Source organism: Castor canadensis, chromosome 5, assembly GCF_047511655.1.
Source record: "Castor canadensis chromosome 5, mCasCan1.hap1v2, whole genome shotgun sequence".
Taxonomy (NCBI): Eukaryota; Metazoa; Chordata; class Mammalia; order Rodentia; family Castoridae; genus Castor; species Castor canadensis.
The window spans coordinates 73601343-73616668 of NC_133390.1; the positions used below are offsets into that span (position 1 = coordinate 73601343).

The 15326-nt window shown below is 36.6% G+C and overlaps 1 protein-coding gene across 10 annotated transcripts in view; it reads right to left on the minus strand.

Moving 5' to 3' along the window:
* The window catches only part of Lrch3 (leucine rich repeats and calponin homology domain containing 3), a 107517-nt gene that overhangs the window by 74216 nt on the left and 17975 nt on the right, over positions 1–15326 (minus strand). The window lies entirely within an intron of this gene.

Below are 15326 nucleotides of genomic sequence, written 5' to 3' on the forward strand. Positions count from 1 at the left end.
CTGAAGTTTAAACTCAGAACTTCATGTTCACAAAGTAGGCACTCCACTGCTGAGCCACACCTACAGTTCATTTTGCTCTGGTTATTTTGGAGATGAGTTCTCTTGAACTACGTGCCCAGACTGGCATTGAATGATTCTCCCAAACGCAGCCTCCTAAGTAGTTAGGATTACAGGCAGGAGCCCCTAGCACCTAGCTCCATCTATTTTTTTTCATCTCCTGTCACTGCCTCTTTGTGATTATTCTATGGATCAAATCAAGTAACACAGGAAAATTATTTAATATAATATAAAATGAAAAGATGTAAGCATAAGCCAGCTTCCTAAGGTCAACAGCAATAGAACAAAAAATGAACAAGTGTTGGGTGCCAGGGGCTCATACCTGTAGTCCTAGCTACTCAGGAGGCAGAGCTCAGGAAAATCATGGTTCAAAGCCAGCCCTGGGCAGTTTGTGAGACCCTATCTCGAAAAAAAAACCTTCATAAAAAAAGGGGCTGGTGGATTGGCTCAATGTGGAGGCCCTGAGTTCAAACTCAGTACCACAAAAAGAACAAGTAACCTCTCCCTAAATCCCCCAAATTGCAGGTCATCAAAAAAGATTTATGATCTTTGTTCACCAGAAACAAGCACTATTGTATTTAGTATACTCTACTTTTAAAAAGAAAAAAATATTTTAAGACTTATATTAAAATGTTTAAATAAGGTTAAGTAAGAACAGAAATGATCTTTGTGTCACTAGACTAAGCCTTTTTTTTTCTTCACATATACAGATAATGCTATTGCTGTGACAAAGTCCTCTAAGATTCTATCTTTGTATCAGTGCAATAAATCTTTGCTGTTTTCCAGACTGCAAATTCAATGGAGATTTGCCACATATATAAAAAGCCACAAGTTGGATCATATAAAGTAACTGTTCAATTAAGCTGCCAAGTTACTTCTATATACCACATCCTGAATGTGGCCTTCGTTTTTCAAACTCCAAGTCAACAACTATGCCAATCTTTGGCACAGTCCTTGGATGTATTATTCAGCTGACAGACGCAGAAAAGGACTGTTTTAGCCTGATAAAACTATGGCAAAATTTCTGGTACATGGAAATATCATACAAGTTTTAATTAATTAAAAAATATTTCAGTGAAAAATGTTTTACATCATCACTTTTGCAATCAAACTCATGACAATATTCTTATAAAAATCTTACTCTCAAAGTTAAATCCATTTAAGTTTTTAAATAATGAGCTAAAGAAAAAATCCTAAGCAATAGTAAAAAAAAACAATTCTCAATATAAATTGAAGAGCACAAGAATGATCACTCAAGATTCACACAGCAAATGTTACTATCATTCTTATTATTTTGGTGGTACTGGGGTTTGATTCAGAGCCTCATGCTTGCTAGGCAGCAGAGCCATTCTACCAGCACTTTTTTGGGAAAGGTATTTTCAAGATTGCCCAGGGCTGGCTTTGAATAGTGATCTTCCTGATCTCTGGTTCCTGAGTAGCCAGGATTACAGGCCTGAGCCTCTGGCACCTGGTTATTATTATTATTATTATTATTGATTGACAAGCCATAATTGTATACGTTTAAGGGTATACTGTGATGTTTTCATAAATATATGTAATATGGAATGATTAAATCAAGCTCATTAACACATCTATTATATTGCTAATCTATCACTTTTTATGGTGAGGAATGTGGAATTTATTCTTATCTTAAAATATACATTTGACTATTATAGTCATTCAGCAAATAATCAGAACACTGTGAGGGTAGAAACTACATTTGTTTTGTTTAGCTCTGACGTGGGACAAGAACAGAGCAGGTGCTCAAATAGAATTTCTGTTTAAAACATGAATGAATAAATGTATCAAACAAAAATTGTGGACTCAGAAATGTCTTAACTTTTCTCTGTATTTCATGATTTTAAAAAAGCTTTGAAGAGACATTTGCACTCCCATATTTATTGTATCACTATTCACAATAGCCAAGAAATGGAAACAACCTAAGTGTTACAAAGAAAATTTGATTCATATACAACAGAGAATACTATCCAGCCATAAAAAATAATTAAGTCTTGTCATTTGGTACAATGTGATTGGAAGTGGAGATCATTATGTTAAATGAAATAAGTAGGCAAAATAAAGTAATATATAATTTCACTTATATGTAGAATATAAAAAAGTTGATCTTATAAAAGTTGAGAGTAGAGTGATGGTTACCAGAGGCTGAAGGGAAATGGAAGGGGTTACAAGAGGTTGATCAATGGGTACCAAGTTATAATTAGATAGGAGCAAAAAGCTATTGAGCAGTATAGATAATATAGCACTGAGTATCTCAAGAAGCTAGAAGAAAGCAGTTTGAATGTTTTTATCATAAAGAAAAAATTGTTAGCTAGGTGCCAGTGGCTCACACCTGTAATCTTAGCTACTCAGGAGGCAGAGACAGGGGGATCACAGTTCAAAGCCAGTGAGGGGAAATACTTTGTGAGACCCCATTCAAAAAAACTCATCACAAAAAAGGGCTGGTGGAGTGGTTCAAGGTGTAGGCCCTGAGTTCAAGCCTCAGTACAAAAAAAATTGTTAATATGACTGGGAGAAGATGGCGGCTAGAGGGAGGAAGCAGAAAGCGAGCCTCCTAGACTGAAATCTTGGGGAGACTCTGGAGACACACTTTGCAGGCAAAACCACAAAGAGGCAAAACATTGACCCCTCCACACATCCAGCCGGGCGGCAGAGAATCTCCACTTCACCATAAATGGAGAAACAAGGAGGGTCCCCAGGCGGCCAGTCTCCCACGCCCAGATGGCTTGGGAACACGCGGACGAGGTGAGCTTCGTGGTACCGCAGTACTCCCACAGACAACCCTGGGCCAGAGCAGCATATCCCCCTGGACAGACCAACCTCCACCCAGGGGAAAAAAGAGAAACTGACTAATAAGCAATAAGAACAATAAAGACGCGGGAAAGAGGCGGAGTGCACTGAGTGCCAAAGATTGGGGGAACGGAATCCTTCCCGGAACAGTAAATAAACAAGCCCGGTGGGCAGGAGAGGCTCCAGCGGGAGCGGGGGCGAGTGCCCAGCAACCAGGAGCGGGAAAGCTTGTGAGAGTGGCGGAGGGAGGAAAACTCCACAGGAGAGGAGGAAAGACCCACTTCCCACGTGAGCTGTAAACAACATGGTGGCTGGCAGGAGCAGCAGCACTGCCCAGTAATCAGCAGCAGGAACGCTTGTAAAACTGGTGTTGGGAGGAAAACTGCACAGGAGAGGGGGGAAGACCCACTTCGCACATGAACTGTAAATAAACACGCAGGCCTGAGAAAGCAGGTGCAGTGTCACCTTCCCCAGTGTGCTTGGAAAGGGGAAAGCTTGTAGCAGAGACGCACAGGAGAAATCTGAGCAAACAAAGCCTGCAGGGCCAGGTGAGTGCTAAGCGCTAAGCTCAGCCCTAAGATCTGCATAAATAACACCTCCAGCAACAGCAGGCTGACAGCAGTGGGCAGGCAAGCCACAGCCGCAGATACCATTCTCAGAACTTTCTCCAGGCTCTTTATTTTTTTTTTTCTTTTTCTCCCTACCTTTGATGAAAGAACAACCGAATTACACCTGCATAATGAAAAACTTACTGAAACTGTATTGCAGTTGAACTTGGGACACTTGGAGGGGATTGTGCATGTGTGTGTGTGTGTGTGTGTGTGTATTTTTGTTCTACTTTATGTGTCCCCTTTGATGAGACAACTACAGAACTTCTGAGGCACCATCTCTAGGATTGAAGACTGAGATGGACACCCAAATTATTAAGACTGAAACTTCATTGTATTTGAACTTGGAGGTTTTTTTGGTTTTTTTTAAAGTTTCTATTTTTCATTTTATTTTATTTTATTATATATATTTCTTTCATTTACTTATTTATTTTATTCTTATCTTTTTTTTTATTTTCAATCCTCTCTCTCTCTAATGATTGTTCAGCTTACTGTCAATTAGTACACTAACGCTCCGTTTATACCTTTGAAACTTCCTTGTCTGATTCCTTTTTCTGTTTTCTCCTTCTTGTCCGTTTATTTGCTTTTCCCTCTTTTTTAACTTCTTGCTTTCCATCTCCTCTCACCCTTCCATTCTAAATATTACCATTGTTATTATTACAAGCTAGAACATACTTAATTAACACAGTACAGGGACAGTAACAACACCAAAGACAATGACGGGAAGACAAAAAAACAGGGAAACCAGTTTCCCCACAGCAAAAAATTAGTACAGGAACCAGAGGGGAATGAAGAAAACAGATACTCAGATCCAGACTCCAACAAAATGAAGATAAACTATGCCAAAAGACCCAATGAAGCCCACAAGAATAATTTAAAAGAAGACATACTACAGGAACTCAATGAGAATTTTATAGAGATGATACTGGATAGGGTCAATCAAAATGTACAGGAGACACTCAAGAAATTCCAAGACAACAAAAATAGAGAATTTGAAAAAGCAAAAGAAGAAATAAAGGAAACCATAGAAGCACTGTATAAACACCAAAGTGAAACAGAGAACACGATGAATAAACAGATAAATGAACTCAGGACAAAAACAGACAACATTAAAGAGGAAACCAAACAGGATATGGAAAACCTCAGAAAAAGAATGAAACAACTGCAAAACAAAACAGAAGGCCAATCCATCAGAATAGAACAAACAGAAGACAGAATCTCAGAACTCGAAGATGAAATGGTAATTAAAGGAAAAACCAAAGAACTATTAATTAAACAACTCTAGACCTGTGAAAAGAAAATGCAAGAACTCACGACTCCATCAAAAGACCAAACCTGAGAATCATGGGCATCGAAGAAGAAAAGGTGCAAGCAAAGGGAATGCGTAATATATTCAACAAAATAATAACAAAAAATTTCCCAAATCTAGAGAAAGATATTCCCATACAGATGCAAGAGGCCTCCAGGACACCAAACAGACCAGATCAAAATAGAACTACCACACGACATATCATAATTAAAACAAGTTCAGAAACTAGGGAAAGAATATTGAAGGCTGTAAGAGAGAAAAAAACAAGTAACATACAAAAGTAAACTCATCAAAATCACAGCAGACTTCTCAACAGAAACATTAAAAGCAAGAAGAGCATGGGGTGAGATCTTCCGGGCACTGAATGAAAATAACTTCAACCCCAGGATACTCTACCCAGCAAAACTATCATTCAAAATAGATGGAGCAATAAAAGTCTTCCATGATAAGCAGAAACTAAAACAATATGTGACCACAAAGCCACCACTACAAAAGATTCTGCAAGGGATCCTGCACACAGAAAGTGAAACCCAACTTAACCATGAAAAGACAGGCAGCACCAAACTACAGGAAAAGAAAAAACAAGAAAGTAGAGAGTAACCTCAACTCAAACCTTCAAACAACTAAGACAACTAAATGACAGGAATCACCACATACCTATCAGTACTAACACTTAATGTTAACAGACTTAATTCACCCATCAAAAGGCACCGCTTGACGAAATGGATTAAAAGGGAAGATCCAAAAGTTGTTGCTTACAAGAGACCCATCTCACCGACAGAAATAAGCATAGGCTTAGGATGAAAGACTCGAAGAAGATTTACCAAGCCAATGGCCCCCGAAAACAGACAAGAGTAGCAATACTTATCTCTGACAAAGTAGACTTCAAACCTACATTGATCAAACGAGATAAAGACGGACATTCCATACTAATAAAAGGGGAAATAGACCAAAAGGAAATAATAATCATCAACCTGTATGCACCCAATGTCAACGCACCCAATTTCATCAAACATACCCTGAAAGACCTAAAAGCATATATTAACGCCAACACGGTGGTTGTGGGAGACTTTAACACCCCTTTACCATCAATAGATAGGTCATCCAAACAAAAAATGAGTAAAGAAATCCGAGATCTAAAATATACAATAGATTAAATGGACCTACTTCAGAACATTTCATCTAACTTCTACACAATATACATTCTTCTCAGCAGCCCATGGAACCTTCTCCAAAATAGATCATATCCTAGGGCACAAAGCAAGCCTCAGCAAATATAAGAAAATAGAAATTATACTGTGCATACTATCTGATCACAATGCAGTAAAAGTAGAACTCAACAACAAAATTAAAGACAAAAAACACGCAAACAGCTGGAAACTAAATAACTCATTACTTAATGAACAATGAATCATTGATGAAATAAGAGAGGAAATTAAAAAGTTCCTGGAAGTCAATGAAAATGAAAACACAACCTACTGGAACTAATGGGATACAGCAAAGGCAGTCCTGAGAGGAAAGTTTATAGCCATGAGTGCATATATTAAAAAGACTGAAAGATTCTAAATCAATGACCTAATGATACATCTCAAACTCCTAGAAAAACAAGAACAAGCAAATCCCAAAACAAACAGAAGGAGAGAAATAATAAAAATAAGAGCTGATATCAACGAAATAGAAACCAAAAAAAAAAAACACAGAAAGAATTAATGAAACAAAAAATAAACAAGATCGAGAGAACCCTGGCAAACCTGACTAAAATGAGGAGAGAAAAAACCCAAATTAGTAGAATCAGGAATGCAAAAGGGGAGATAATAACAAACACCATGGAAGTCCAGGAAATCATCAGAGACTACTTCGAGAACCTATATTCAAATAAATTTGAAAATTTTAAAGAATAGACAGATTTCTAGATACATATGATCATCCAAAACTGAACCAAGAGGAAATTTATCACCTGAATAGACCTATAACACAAAATGAAATTGAAGCAGCAATCAAGAGTCTCCCCAAAAAGAAAAGTCCAGGACCTGATGGATTCTCTGCTGAATTCTATCAGACCTTTAAAGAAGAACTGATGCCAACCCTCCTTAAACTGTTCCATGAAATAGAAAGGGATGGAAAACTGCCAAACACATTTTATGAAGCCAGTATTACACTTATACCAAAACCAGGCAAAGACACCTCCAAAAAGGAGAACTATAGGCCAATCTCCTTAATGAACATTGAAGCAAAAATCCTCAACAAAATAATAACAAACCGAATTCAACAACACATCAAAAAGATTATTCACCACGACCAAGTAGGCTTCATCCCCGGGATGCAGGGGTGGTTCAACACATGAAAAGCAATAAACGTAATAAACCACATTAACAGAAGCAAAGACAAAAACCACTTGATCATCTCAATAGATATGCAGAAAAAGCCTTTGATAAGATCCAACACCATTTCATGATAAAAGCTCTAAGAAAACTAGGAATAGAAGGAAAGTACCTAACATTATAAAAGCTATATATGACAAACCTACAGCCAGCAGTATACTTAACAGAGAAAAACTGAAACCATTCCCTCTAAAATCAGGAACCAGACAAGGGTGCCCACTATCTCCACTCCTATTCAACATAGTACTGGAATTCCTAGCCAGAGCAATTAGGCAAGAAGAAGGAATAAAAGGAATACAAATAGGTAAAGAAATTGTCAAAATGTCCCTATTTGCATACGACATGATCCTATACCTTAAAGACCAAAAAACTCTACTCAGAAGCTTCTAGACATCATCAATAGCTATAGCAAGGTAGCAGGATATAAAATCAACATAGAAAAATCATTAGCATTTCTATACACCAACAATGAGCAAACTGAAAAAGAATGTATGAAAACAATTCTATTTACAATAGCCTCAAAAAATCAAATACCTAGTTATAAACCTAACAAAAGATGTGAATGACCTCTACAAGGAACACTATAAACTTCTGAAGAAACAGACTGAGGAACACTACAGAAAGTGGAGAGATCTCCCATGGTCATGGATTGGTTGAATCAACATAGTAAAAATGTCTATACTCCCAAAAGTAATCTACATGTTTAATGGAATTCCCATCAAAATTCCAATGACATTCATTGAAGAGATTGAAAAATCTACCATTAAATTCATATGGAAACACAAGAGGCCACGAATAGCCAAGGCAATACTCAGTCAAAAGAACAGTGCTGGAGGTATCACGATACCCGAGTTCAACTATATTACAAAGCAATAACAATAAAAACAGCATGGTACTGGCACAAAAACAGACATGAAGACCAGTGGAACAGAACAGAGGACCCAGATATGAAGCCACACAACTATAACCAACTTGTCTTTGACAAAGGAGCTAAAAATATACGATGGAGAAATAGCAGCCTCTTCAACAAAAACTGCTGGGAAAACTGGTTAGCAGTCTGCAAAAAACTGAAACTAGATCCATGTATATCACCCTATACCAATATTAACTCAAAATGGATCAAGGATCTTAATATCAGACCACAAACTCTAAAGTTGATACAGGAAAGAGTAGGAAATACTCTGGAGTTAGTAGGTATAGGTAAGAATTTTCTCAACGAAACCCCAGCAGCACAGCAACTAAGAGATAGCATAGATAAATGGGACCTCATAAAACTAAAAAGCTTCTGTTCATCAAAAGAAATGGTCTCTAAACTGAAGAGAATACCCACAGAGTGAGAGAAAATATTTGCCAGCTACACATCAGACAAAGGACTGATAACCAGAATATATAGGGAACTGAAAAAACTACGTTCTCCCAAAACTAATGAACAATAAAGAAATGGGCAAGTGAACTAAACAGAACTTTCTCAAAAGAAGAAATTCAAATGGCCAAAAATCACATGAAAAAATCCTCACCATCTCTAGCAATAAAGGAAATGCAAATTAAAACCACGCTAAGATTCCACCTCACCCCTGTTAGAATAACCATCATGAGCAAACACCACCAACAACAGGTGTTGGCGAGGATGCAGGGAAAAAGGAACCCTCTTACACTGTTGGTGGGAATGTAAACTAGTACAACCACTCTGGAAAAAAATTTGGAGGCTACTTAAAAAGCTAAACATTGATCTACCATTTGATCCAGCAATACCATTCTTGGGGATATACCCAAAAGACTGTGACACAGGTTACTCCAGAGGCACCTGCACACCCATGTTTATTGCGGCACTATTCACAATAGCCAAGTTATGGAAACAGCCAAGATGCCCCACCACTGACGAATGGATTAAGAAAATGTGGTATCTATGCAGAATGGAATTTTATGCAGCCATGAAGAAAAACGAAATGTTATCATTCGCTGGTAAATGGATGGAATTGGAGAACACTGTTCTGAGTGAGGTTAGCCTGGTTCAAAAGACTAAAAATCGTATGTTCTCCCTCATATGTGGACATTAGATCAAGGGCAAACACAACAAGGGGATTGGACTTTGATCACAAGATAAAAGCGAGAGCACACAAGGGAGGGGTGAGGATAGGGAAGACACCTAAAAAATTAGCTATCATTTGTTGCCTTTAACTCAGAGAAACTAAAGCAGATACCTTAAAAGCAACTGAGGCCAATAGGAAAAGGGGACCAGGAACTAGAGAAAAGGTCAGATCAAAAAGAATTAACCTAGAAGGTAACACAAACGCACAGGAAATTAATGTGAGTCAACTTCCTGTATAGCTATCCTTATCTCAACCAGCAAAAACCCTTGTTCCTTCCTATTATTGCTTATACTCTCTCTACAACAAAATTAGAAATAAGGGCAAAATAGTTTCTGCTGGGTATTAAGGGGGTGAGGGGGAGAGGGAGGGGGCAGAGTGGGTGGTAAGGGAGGGGGTGGGGGCAGGGGGGAGAAATTACCCAAGCCTTGTGTGCACATATGAATAATAAAAGAAAAAAAATTGTTTCTGGAGATAAATATGCTTAACCTGACATAATATATAGAGAGATATTACATAGTAACTCATAAATATGTAAAATTGTATGTATCAGTTAAATTAACTTTAAAACTATTACATAACTGTATGAATGAACAGATGCACAAACAATAAATTAAACCAAAGATATAAATATGTATAAATATATATTTTTATATATAAATATATGAGGTGGGCTGCTATCATAAAATAGAGTGCTTTAGGAATATTTACAATTTAACAATCTTGGATTTTTATATCCATTTTAAAGCACACAATAAATGTTTTTATTATATCCCCCTTCCTATTTAAAATATACATGTGTGGGTAGAGCATAGCAGAATATCTGTCTAGTTAAGAACAAGGCCCTGAGTTCAAACTGCAGTATTGCAAAAAAAAAAAAAAAAAAAAAAAAAAAAAAAATATATATATATATATATATATACACACATGAATTTATTTACCTATTAGTGTATGGATTTACAATTTTCCTTTTATTTGATTATTTATATAATCCACTATAATCCTTATTTATTTTGGTGCTCATATTGTCCTAGATTTGACTACCAGAACTCTCCTTCAGCTAGCGCTTGTATCTTTTTTTTGGTCGGTACTGAGGTTTGAACTCAAGGCCTACACCTTGAGCCACCCCACCAGCCCTTTCTGTGATGGGATTTTTTGAGATAGTGTCTTATGAACTATTTGCCTGGCTGGCTTCGAACTGCGATCCTTCTGATCTCTGCCTGCTGAGTGGCTAGAATTACAGCCGTAAGCCACCAGTGCCTGGCTAATGGGGTTTGAACTCAGGGCTTCACACTTCTAAAGCAGGCGCTCTACCGCTTAAGCCACACTGCCAGCCCAATCTACCTCACTTTTTAAAAATACTTCCTTATATTCTGACACAAGATGTTTCAGGCTTATCTTACAACTTCCTACCCTGGTTCAGGAATCACTTGTTTTCTTCTGTAACAGAAAGTTCTGTGGCAAGTTAGATTTGAGTAGATGGTGAGATGGAAAAGCTCCAGTCCTAAAGGAAACTGCAGAATTAAATGACTGTTGCTTCAAGTCACTCAGGTTTAAAGTGTTCTATTAAACAACAACAAAGAAGCGAAGCAGAAACTGGTATGTGGAAGCAGAGTGCTGGTGTAACAAAAGCTGAAATATGTGGCATTGGCTTTAGAGCCAGGGAGCAGGTAGTGTGACCACACAAGAGCTTTGGCAGAGGCTGGAGGGAAACAGTGAAAAAAAATGCTACTGTGCTAGAGGTGTGGCTCAAGAGGTAGAGCAGCTACTTTGGAAGTGTGAAGCCCAGAGTTCAAACCTCAGTCCTGAAAAAAAAAAAATTATAATAGCATGGTAGATTAGAAATGAAATATGATGTATTTAAATTACCATAGATACAAAAGGCTTTCTGTTATAAGGCTTAGTTTATTGAAATGTGAAATAACAAAGATAACTAAGTATTGATCTTAAATCTCCATTTTGTTTGTTTTGGTGCAGGGGACTAAACCCAGGGCATGATAAAATGTGCATTACATTTGAGCTGCACCCTAACACCTACCTTAAATCTAAATGATAAGAAAGAAAGGGTGTATGTGTGTGTATAGACATAAATATGCCCAAATTTATGCATATGTATAGACTAGGAATTTTCTAATTTTTTTCTCCACTTATTTTCAGGTATCTTCCAAATATGTTACTAATTTTCCCATTCCCTCCACCCCTTTTTTTATGGCACTGTGGTTTGAACTCAGGGCTACATGCTTGCGAGGCAGGCACTCTACCTACCACATGAGCCATTCTGCCAGCCCGTTCCACTTCCAAATAATGCACAGGACACAAGAGATTTCATTTTAAAAAGTCTTTAGCTTACTCAGGAAAGAACATGGATTTCTGTCTCTAATGGGTTCTGAATTTACATGAAACTAGAAAAATACTCTCAAGTTTAGAGTCTACAACCTGTGACTTACTTCATGCAATATTGTTTTTCAAACTTTAAAATGTTTAAATTTTTTTTCCTTTGACTACTGCTCATCACATAATTTGCTGAAACAATATACTTTATAGAGAAAAACAATTTTTTGTTTTCTTTCTTTTTTATTTTTTGGTGGGACTGGGGTTTGAACTCAGAGCTTCACGCTTGCAAAGCAGATGCTCTCTGGCTAATTTTTCCAACTTTCTACTTTTGTTGGAGGCTGAGAAGATCACAAGGTACAGAAATTTTACTGATGTGGTATTGCTCACTTCTAATACACTGGCAGCAAAGAAAAAGGAAAAAAGAGGAAACGGAAAAACCTTTTAGATTCCTTATAATACAAAAGCTTACTAACAACTGAATAGCTTCATAATTTAAATCTTTTAAAAGAAAATAATTATAAATATCTAAGTCATGTTTCAATGTTCAGCTCCCCAAGTCTTCATTTGCTGTCTGAAGAAGTCTACACAATTCCGCCCTTTCTTTCAGATGGAGTCAGACTGCTGCAGTCACCATTCTTGACTCTTCCTAAGTTGCCTAAAGCAACATTTTTTTTTTCTTTTTTTAACAGATCAGTGTCTGTCTTTTATACTGAAGGTGGTGAGATCACCAAATCTGAGAGGACAGTATCACATCCAATTATTACTCTCTTTTATCCCTTTTCTTCTCATTCTCATGAAAACTATCAGAAAAATTAATCATGGTAATTTCTCTGTTAAAAGGAGTATCCTGATCACAACCAAAGTAAGCTAAATTCAGTTGACCCAGTCAGTGTAAGTATTTTTTTAATGCAAACTTAGGCTCTCTAGATCTTACAACAGATCAGCTTGAACTCATTCAGCTCTATATAGAGTTTAGAATTTTTCCAGCTGTACTGCACTTGATCTTAACCAAAAGACCACAAAGAAACTTCTCTGCTATTCTGTATGAGCAAGTTGTCTAAAGGGAACTTGAATCAAGGAGCAGGGAAAATGAACCAAGGGACACACTTTCAAAATCTCTCATTTAAAAAATAGAGTGGATCCTTGGTATCTGCAGGCATATGGTTCCAAGGAGACCACCATTGAAGAAAAACTGCAAATGCTCAGGAGGTATGGTTCATTTTTCCTATAATCCACTGCCACTAATGACACACCACCTTTCTCACACATCCATTTTTACTTTGCTTTGGGAACATCATTTGCTTCTTTAGGAGGTAGATTTTCACAAAAAAAATGAAGGGCAAGAAACATTAAGCATATCACACAATTTAAACATAACAGATGATAATGCAGGACTGAGAAATTCTCTGCACCTACTGAGCTATATTATGAGACTGCAGGAATTAAAGTGTTTTGTGTTGGGATTTTCTTTTGATTTTTGTAACTTTTGTTTTGATTTGTTTCCTTGGTAATAGGATTTGAACTCTGAGTCTCATGCTTCTAGGCAGGCACTCTATCACTTGAGCCATGCACCCAGTCCTTGATATTTATTTATTTATTTATTTTTGACCACACTTGGTCAAAAGTTAGTATCATAATTCATGAATAAGGCAGGCTTACTGTAGATATTTGGGCCATTGTGAACTCTTTATTACTACAAATGTCTGTAGCAAATGCTTTTTAGGGGATTTGTTCATCTCACAATGTTCTCAGCTTCTTTCTCATTCATAGGGGCTGATCCTTCATCCCAGATTTTCAGTCTTATATACCAGTGATACTTAAGTAATCTCTAAGTGATACTGAAGTCTGAGCTCACCTCCACATCTGGATAACTTTCTCAAACATAATTTCATACTTCCCTTGATTTGCCTAGGCACTCAGATTCCCATTGTGCGCCACTGCTCCACTCTAATACTTATCATGTGGTAGTTTTATTAATTTGTTGAGATCAAGAGTTTTATGTCTTTTGCAATTAATACGATATCTGATCCTCAGGCTTATTAAAAGATCAAGTTTATTCACTAAAATTAAGTTAACTTAGCATGCTAACACTGGCTATTTCATGTTAATCAAATTGTCAATTGAAGGCTGATAGAGTGGTGCAAGCGGCAGAGTTCCTTCCTAGCAAGCGTGAGGCCCTGAGTTCAAACACCAGTACCATCAAAAAAATTGCAAATGCATTATCTTTCTTTTATTAAAAATTAGAAAATTATTTCTGAATAAATGAAGTTTATTTGACAGGTAATTAATTAATTTTTAAAATGGGGGCATCATGAAAGGAAACACAGGAAAAGAACCCTTCTTAGAGAAGATGTGTGGGAACCAGACTTGTGTGATATGACACACCAGGTAATATCACATCCATGTGACCACCAAACTTCTGCAACAGAAATTATAAATAAAATGAATAATTTGATAAAGGATTAAAATCTACAATATATAAAGAATTCCTAAAACTCAGTATTAGTAAAAAAAAAAAATTTAAAATGGACAAAAGATTTGAATAGACATTTTTTCCAAAGCATATATACAAATGGCCAAGAAACATATGAAAGCATCTTAACATTACAAAAACAAGTCAAAATCACAATGATACCACTTCACAACCATTCCAACAGCTATGGTCAAAAACTGAAAAACTGCAAGTGTTAGTGAGGTCACGGAGGCATTGTGCAGTGATGGTGATACAATGGTCCCGCCACTGTGAAGGGGTGTGGAAGTTCCTCAAAAAATTATACACAGAATTATGTTAATTAAGCACATAATCCAGCAATTCCGTTTCTGGGTATTGAGCAAAAATAACTGAAAGCAAGGACTTAAACAGATATTTGTATACCAATTTCACACTAGCATTACTCACAATAGCCCAAAAGTATTAAAAATCCAAATGCCCATTGGTGGATGAATGGAAAAACAAAATGTTGTATATGCATATGATAAAAAATTATTCAGCCTTAAAAAAGGAATGTAATTCTGATACATTCTACAACATGGATAAACCTTAAAACATTATACTAAGTTAAACAGGCCAGATACCAAAGGCCAAATAGTATATGATTCTATCTATGTAAGATACCTAAAACAGTACATCATAAAGACATAAAGTAGAATAATTACCGGGAGCTAGGGAAGGGAGAAGGGAACAGGAAGCGACTAATGGATAGAGAGTTTAAGTTTAGGATGATGCAAAGTTATAGAGATGGACAAAGTGGTGATGGCTGAGTAGAGACTTAATACCACTGAACTGTACACCAGAAACATTAAAAATGACAAATTCTATCATGTATTTTTTACCACAATAAAAATACAAGCGTGAAGTAATCAAAGTTAAGAAAGAAATGTAACCTGCCTCTTTTTAGTGATATGTTCCTTAAAAATCTCTAAAATTACAGGCCTTCCTAACAACTATTATTTTATGCTTCTGTAATAAACTGAGTAACATACAAATTACAGAAACAAAAATCCAAAGTATCCCTGAACTTTAAATCTCAAAAGTTACTCTTACAACTGTGTAATACAGACTGAAAGTTGTTTATTAACTTTTTCTTCCCTAACTTCATTCTCTTTGCCAGGGAGAAACATATTTTAATATTTTATCCTATTCAGCTATGTAATTATGACAGTAGAATTTATTTCTTTAAATGTCAATAACTAAGCCAGGAAAACCTAGGTTCATTCCAGTCCAAACCAAAATAATGTTTTC